The sequence below is a fragment of the Myotis yumanensis genome, unplaced genomic scaffold (genome assembly GCF_028538775.1).
Source record: "Myotis yumanensis isolate MYYU_CA2020_CCGP unplaced genomic scaffold, mMyoYum1.0.hap1 SCAF_23, whole genome shotgun sequence".
Lineage (NCBI taxonomy): Eukaryota > Metazoa > Chordata > Mammalia > Chiroptera > Vespertilionidae > Myotis > Myotis yumanensis.
In genome coordinates this window covers 14,502,346-14,509,997 of record NW_027223774.1, presented here as the reverse complement: position 1 = coordinate 14,509,997, position 7,652 = coordinate 14,502,346, and the positions used below count along the sequence as shown (strand labels likewise).

Sequence of the window (7,652 nt, the reverse complement as noted above, 5' to 3'; positions counted from 1 at the left end):
TGGCTTCATGTCCGTGAGTCTTGATAACTTAAAATGCATTTAAAACGAGGCAAGGACGTTTGTAAAATCCCTTTGATTTAGTGTTTCATGACCAGCCAAAAGGGAGAGGGAAAGATGAAAAGGACCAACTGCTCTCACAGGATGTTCAACCTCATGGATATGGACAATAACTTGGTAAAGGCCAAGGAAGTGGGAGGGTGGAGGTAGAAAAAAAGGGGAGGGGAACTCCTGCAATAATGTCAACATTAAAAATTTTTAATTAAAGAAATACAGCATGGCTCAGTGGTTGAGCATTGACCTGTGAACCAGGAGATCACAGTTCGAATCCCAGTCAGGACATATGCCCAGGTTGCAGGCTCGATCCCCACTAGGGGGCGTGCAGGAGGCAGTCAATTAGTGATTCTCTCTCATCATTGATGTTTCTCTCACTCTCCCTCTCCCTTCCTCTCTAAAATCAATAAAAATATACTTTTTTAAAAATACTAAAATAAATAAATAAAATAAGCTTTAAAAAAAAACCCAGAATCTGTGGTGGGCTGTTTCTGTTTCCCGCAACCCACACGGGAAAACGACAGGTTCTTGAGCGGAGGAGCTGGGGATTAAGAAATTAAAGAAAGACCAAGATGCAGAAATAGATTTTAAGCTGGAGCCAGGTGGGCGCCATCCTCTCTGATGGAGAGGCGGCAAAAGCGGCCTGAGACACACAGCAGGTTTATTTTAAAGGCCTAGATTTACATATCTAGTTCCGCCCCTGCCTGATTAACATGTCCAGCCTTATTGGGGAAGCATGTTCCCAGGGCGTGGCTGCCTATGCTCTGAGTTCAGCTGACAATAATTATAAGAAAATCCCTAGGTGCCTCCCAGGCGGCCCTCTACAAGAATCCATTTTATTTCCCGACTGTACACTTGCATCAGAAGCCTAACCAGCTCGTCTGTCAGAGTCTCAGAGAAGTGTGAGAAGACAGCCATGCTAGTCTCCATTTAGGAGGAAAATGAGGCTCAGGGAACTCCTCAAAGGCACAGGGTGAGTTAAAACCACCCAGCTGCCCTACCTGGTTTGGCTCAGTGGGCAGAGCATGGGCCCGAGGACTGAAGGGTGTCAGGTTCAGTCTGGACAAGAGCACGTTCCTCCATTGCAGGCTTGATACCCAGCCCTGGTCAGACACGTGTGGGAGGCAACCAATTGGCAGATGGGGGCAGTTAGGGGTGACCAGGCCCGCAGGGAGGCCAGTTAGGGGCAATAAGGCCGGCACACAGAGGCAGTTAGGGGCAACCAGCTGGCAGGGGGGCCATGGGCGGTGACCAGGCTGGCTGGGGGGGGGGCGGGCAGTTAGGAGTGACCAGGCAGGTGGGGGGGGGGGGGGTGCGGGGGGCAGTAAGAGGCAACCAGGCCAGCATTGGGGCAGTAGGGGTGACCAGTCCTGATGGGGCAGGGGTGCAGTTGGGGGTGACCAAGCTGGCAGGGGGGCCAGTTGGGGGTGATTTGGCTGGCAGGGGAGGCAGTGTGGGGTGACTAGGCTGGTGGGGGTCCAGTTGGGGGCAACCAGGCAGGCATCTGGGGGCAGTTAGAGGTGACCAGGCCAACAGGGGGGCAGTTAGGGGCAATCAGGTCGACACGCAGAGGCAGTGAGGCACAACCAGGCTGGCTGGCGGGGGGGGGGGGGGCATTTAGGGGAGACTAGACAGGCAGGCAGGTGAGCAATTAGGAGCCAGCGGTCCAGGATTGTGAGAGGGATCTCCAACTGCTGGCTTAGGCCCAATCCTGTAAACCGGCAGTTGGACATCTCCCAAGAATTCCCAGATTGGAGAGGGTGAAGGCTTGACTGAGGGGAACCCTCTCCCCATGCACGAATTTCGTGCACCGGGCCTCTAGTCTTGTAATGAAAGCCCAGTGTAAGACCCTTGATCATGTTCTGTACATGATCTAGATAGTATGAATGGTGGCCAATTCCTACATCCCCACCATTTGTCAACCCAGAACCTCTTTTCTTTCCAGGGAGACTGAGTTCTATGTTGATGTGTTTGAAGTCCATCTGCAGGGTGCCTCTGCATCCCTTCGAAGTGCTGTCAATATTTTCAAGAATGGTGATAGTCCGATTGCTGAGAATGATCTTATTCTCACAGAAAATGCAGTAAAGAGCTCAAAGTATTTTACAACAAGATAGTTTATGTATTCTTAAGTAATCCTATATAATAAAAGGGTAATATGTGGGGGGGGGGGGGTAGTTAGGGGTGACCAGGTCAGCAGGAGGGCAGTTAAGGGCAGTCAGGCCAGCATGCAGTGGCAGTGAGGGGCGATCAGGCTGGAGGAGTGGGGGGCAGTTATTGTCCGAATGGTGGAACGACTGGTAGCTATGACATGCACTGAGCAGGCAGGCAGGCTAGCGGTTAGGGGCAATCAGGTAGGCAGGCAGGCGGAGCAGTTAGGGGTGATCAGGCAAGCAGGTAGGCAGGCAGGTGAGTGGTTAGGAGCAATCAGGAAGGCAGAGTGGTTAGGGGCAATCAGGAAGGCAGGCAGAGCAGTTAGGGGTGACCACGCAGGCAGAGTGGTTAGGGGGAATAGGGCAGGCAGCAGAGGGGTTAGGGGGAATGAGGTAGGCAAGCAGAGTGGTTGGGACAATCAGGCAGGCAGGCAGGTGAGTGGTTAGGAGCGAACAGGCAGGTGAGTGGTTAGGAGCCAGCGGTCCCAGTTTGCGAGAGCGATATTCGGCTGCTGGTTTAGGATGACAGTTGGAAATACCCTGAGGGATCCCAGTTTGCAACAGTGTACATGCCCGGCTGAGGGGCCCCTACACCCATGCACAAATTTCATGCACCTGGCCTCTAGTTAGTAAATAAAATAAGCATGATAATCTAAAAACATCACCCCCTCCCCAAAGCTTCAGGCCCAGCTCCCTCCTAAATTTCCTCTGTCCACTGAAGAGGCATTACGTAGGCAGCAGATAAAGGATGGAATTACGTAAAGTGGGCAAGGAACAGATAGGACCTAGAGAAATAGGAAGCCAGGTGGTGGCCCCATTTCCAAACTTTCGGGATTGAATGAGAGATTGGTATGGACACATTTCTTTTACCCACATGGGTCCACTTGTGAATATCCCAGACATTAGCCCACAGTGAGGTAGAGTTGTACAGCCTTTGACCTCCAAAGTTGAGTCAATGTCTCCTATGGAACAAGGAAGGATGGGGAGACACATAGATGTTTTAGAAAACCAGTGAGGAATCTAGTCCCTCCTCATTCCTGGATCCCTGAGTGTCAGAACCTCTTGGGATCCACTCAGATGTCTAGGTTTCCAGTCTCTGAATACATCAGATGTTCAGTTTACCTCCAGCAACCTGAAGTTTTCCTTGCTAGCATCGAGTGGTATCAATGGGACAGGGAAGAGAAGACACACTCAAACAGGCCCCAAGAGCTAAACAGGTTGGGCAGTGGAAGGTTGTTGACATATTGGGAGCTGGAGGGGGAAAGAGAGGAACAATTTAAGAGTATGTCCTGCTTTTGCAGTTCTCTCCTTGCTGCCTCGTCTTCCCCAAGTCTTTCAAGTTGATACCACTCTAACCAAGGCCTATTACTGCCACCTCCCCACTCTTTCCCAACTGATTTTCTTGGCTGTCAGAACCCCATCCAACATGACTTTCAAACTCTGTGCTTAGTTCCATCTATGATCATTGTCTAGAACAGCGGTTCTCAACCTTCCTAATGCTGAACCCTTTAATACATTTCCTCATGTTGTGGTGATTCCCAATTTCATTGTTACAAATTGAACATAATTAAAGCATAGTGATTAATCACAAAAACAATAAGTAATTATACATGTGTTTTCTGATGGTCTTAGGGGACCCCTGTGAAAGGGTCATTTGACCCCGAAAGGGATTGCGACCCACAGGTTGAGAATCTCTTGTCTAGAGGGAGAAAGAGATATAAATAATTCAATACAACTCAGTAGGCACTGTGTCTTAGGTATAAGAGCAAAAAATTAAAGGAAGACCCAACTACCTAAAAGAATTTGGTGTTTTCCGGGAGTGGATATCTGAGTTGAGATCATGAATAGAGGTTAGCTTTGTGAAAATGGGGGGTTTGATGGGGTAGCAAAGGAAACAGTATGGACAAAGGCCTGGAGCTTTGAGCCAACTTGGTGAATATGGGGAATTGTAAGAAATTGCGGTGTTGATATTCAACTGTGAGGCACTGGTAGGGCTGGACTGGCTGTTATAACCATGTCCATTCTGATTGGCCGGTACCACCTCCATTTTAACTATTTTGAATACCAGCCTCAGCTAGAACACAACAGATAAGAGAGGGAAGAGAAGGAAGTGAGCTGAAAAGATAGGCCAAAGGGGGGAAGCAGGCTATGATCAGGTGGCAGCCGGAGAACGATAATTGTTAGGTTAACGCCATCTCCTTGTTCAGAAATTTTCAAGGACATCTTGTTAAATGACACAAAACCCAAGGTATATCCCAGCCTTCACTGATATCCCTCTCTTCTGAGCAGCATTGAGACCCCGAGGTAACAATTTAGAAAAAGAAAGACAAGCAGAAGGTCTGAGGTCCTTTTGTGTGTGGCCCGCTTGGACCTAAGCCACGTACGAACACAAAAAGTGGTGTCGGGTGGGTGGGTGGGTACGTGAGATGTCAGGGGCTCACTCTGGAGAGTGTACAATCATATAACCTCTACGCTGGACTCCAGAAATGAATACAGAACAACGCTGAATGCAATCCGCATTGGAAAACACACAATGATAAGCTGTGAGGAGAAAAGGACAAGGAGGAAGACCTCCATTGCTTTCCGGGTTGCCTGTTATTCTCTCTCCCCTCCAGGGGTACCTGGGATCACCTCTGGATTCCATATCTCAGGGATGTTCTCTCTGCTGTCGCAGGAGTGCTCACAGTAGCTGCTGTAGCAGACCACCTTTATGCTGGGCGGTGGGGAGTGCTGGACCAACGTTATGGCGGGAATCCCTTTGGAGCTGCAGCCCTTCGTGGCCAGAAGTGCCATCTTGGCCCCTGTTTGGAGCGCAGAGAGAAGGAAGGGGGGTGGCGGTTCTCACCTTTGGCCTCGGGGAGAGGGGAATAGCACTGACAGGGATGCCATCACCTTCCTCCAAATCACCTGACCGCCCCTTCTCATTTTACCAGATTTGACCATCATCAGGGATTCCTGGCACAGTGCCCCATTGTCACAAGTCGCAACTCTCAGTCCCGTGGGCCAGACCCCAGCAGCAAGCTAACCTACCAGTCGGAGCATCTGCCCCCTGGTGGTCAGTGCACAACATAGTGAGCATATGCATATCATTTGCATATTATGTTTTGATTGGTTGACTGGATGACTGGACACTTAGCATATTAGGCTTTTATTATATAGGACCAGAGGCCCGGTGCATGAAATTAGTGCACTGTAGTGCACTGGGGGATGGGGTTCCCTCAGCCAAGCCTGCCCCTCAGTCTGGGAGCCCTCAGTGGATGTCCTACTGATGGCCACAGTCTGGCAGCAGAGGCTCAGTGCAGCCGTCCCTGTGTGTGTGTGTGTGTGTGTGTGTGTGTGTGTGTGTCTGTCTGTCTGCTGGGGGCCTGCCCCCAGCCCCACCACATAGGCTCCGAGCAGTTGCCGTGTGTGTGTGTGTGTGTCCTCTGGTGGTCTGCTCCCAACCACATTGGAAGCTCAGAGTAGGTGGTGTGTGTGTGTGTGTGTGTGTGTGTGTGTGTCTGCTGGGGGCCTACCCCCTAGCCACACCCTGAAGGCTTCTAGCAGGCGCCCCTCTCTGTTGATCTCTCAGGCTCCTGGCCTCCACTGCATGTTGTACTCTCCCATGAGCTGTGGCCAGGGTGGGGCGCCCTTTCCTGCTGTGGGATCCCCAGGGCTACCCAGGGGCTGGCACACATGCGGGCTGGCTAGAGGCCACCCTTTCCTGCTCCATGATCTCTGGGGCAATTCCACAGGCAGGCGCACAGAGGGGCTGGCTGCAGGCCCCATTTTCCTGCTCTGTGATCCCTGCAGCGACCCAGGGGCTGGCACACATGAGGGCTGGTTGCAGGCCACCCTTTCCTGCTCCATGATCACTGCAGCTATCCCACGGGCAGGCGCACACAGGGGCTGGCTGCAGGCCGCCCTTTCCTGCTGTGGGATCTCCGGTTGCTCACCCCTGGCGGGAGGGCCTGTTGGGGGCGTGACTGCTGGCTGAGGGGCAGCAGTTCCGGCTAGTGCTGGGTGATCTCCCGAGGGAGAGCCGGTTGGGGGCCTGGCCAGTGGCAGATCGCTGGGGTCACTCCTGCCACCCCTGGGTCGGGTTGCACAGGGGTCGCCGCCATCTGGGTCACAGATAGCAGGCCCGGATGGCAGCGGGAAGGCAGAATAGCGCTGTCCCATCCTGCCTGCAGTATGCAAATTAGCTGCCATCTTTGTTGGCGGTTAACCGCCATCTTGACTGGCAGTTAATTTGCATATCGCCCTGATTAGCCAATGGGAAGGGTAGCAGAGAGACACCAATTTGCATGTTTCTCTTTTATTAGTGTAGATGGTGAACTGTTAGCACTTCCACTAGGACTGTGTGAGATTTTTTGAGGTCAAGTTCTCATCACAATGTTGGGCACTGTGTTAATATTACAGCTTGCACCTGGTGAGTATGTCTCAGTGGTTGAGCATGGACCTATGAACAAGGATGTCACGGTTGGATTCCGGGTCAGGGCACATGCCCTGGTTTTAGGCTTGACCCCCAGTGGTGGGCATGCAGGAGACAGTCTGATTGATGATCCTCTCTCCTGGTCCATAGGTCGATGCTCAACCTATGTAGAGGCAGAAGGGAGGAGAGAGAGAAAGGAGAGAGAAGTCAGTTTTTTACTTTTTCTCTTTTCAGTGTGGGGTCTAGGAGCAGAAACAATGAGTCACAACAGACTTCTAGGAGGAGGGTAGAGGTCTGCAGGTTGCCAAACAAGTGAACCATTGACCCCACTATTTTTTTTAAATAAAATGTTATTTATTGATGAGAGAGAGAGAGAGAGAGAGAGAGAGAGAGAGAGAGGTGTGGATCTGTTCTTCCACTTATTTATGCATTCATTGGTTGAGTCTTGTATGTGCCCTTGGGGTATTGGAAAGGTGCTCTACCTACTGAACTACCTACCTGGACATGACTGACCCCACTCTCTCCATAGTCCTGGTAGGATAGTGAAGGAAATAGCCATGTTGTTCTGATCACCTCCTGATCACATCATTGGTGAGGGAGGGACACCCCACCTTAAGTAATATGAGATGACCCCATGCACAGCACCCACCACTTCACAGACCAGATGGACAGCAGTATCTAATCACATATATTCACAGCCCAGGGGAGGAGGCCATCGCACCCCACGCAGGCCAACCTGGGGTGCACTCAGGAGCAGAGCAAGTAAGCTGGGGCTGGAGGAGGCAGGCTTGGAGCAACAAGGGAGGAGGTGTGCCCGGTTCTCTTAGCTTGATAGGAAATGATGAAAATTCATGAGGGTGATGCAGGAAGTAATTAGATAAACCCCAGGAGAGATGCCTAGGGCTTTGTGGTTAGTATTAAGAACCTTCAAGGCCTAGAAGAGAAAAAACATAATGTCCATCTCTCCTGCTGACTGAATAATGATCCAGATCATGGGACCCAGTGTAAGTACCCAGGAAACTTCCCTTTAGTCTTGT

At 51.2% G+C, this 7,652-nt stretch overlaps 1 pseudogene; it reads right to left on the bottom strand.

The window, feature by feature from the left end:
• Positions 1-2,927: 2,927 nt before the first annotated feature.
• On the bottom strand, positions 2,928-7,121 carry LOC138999836 (testis-expressed protein 101-like; annotated as a pseudogene).
• Positions 7,122-7,652: the final 531 nt, after the last annotated feature.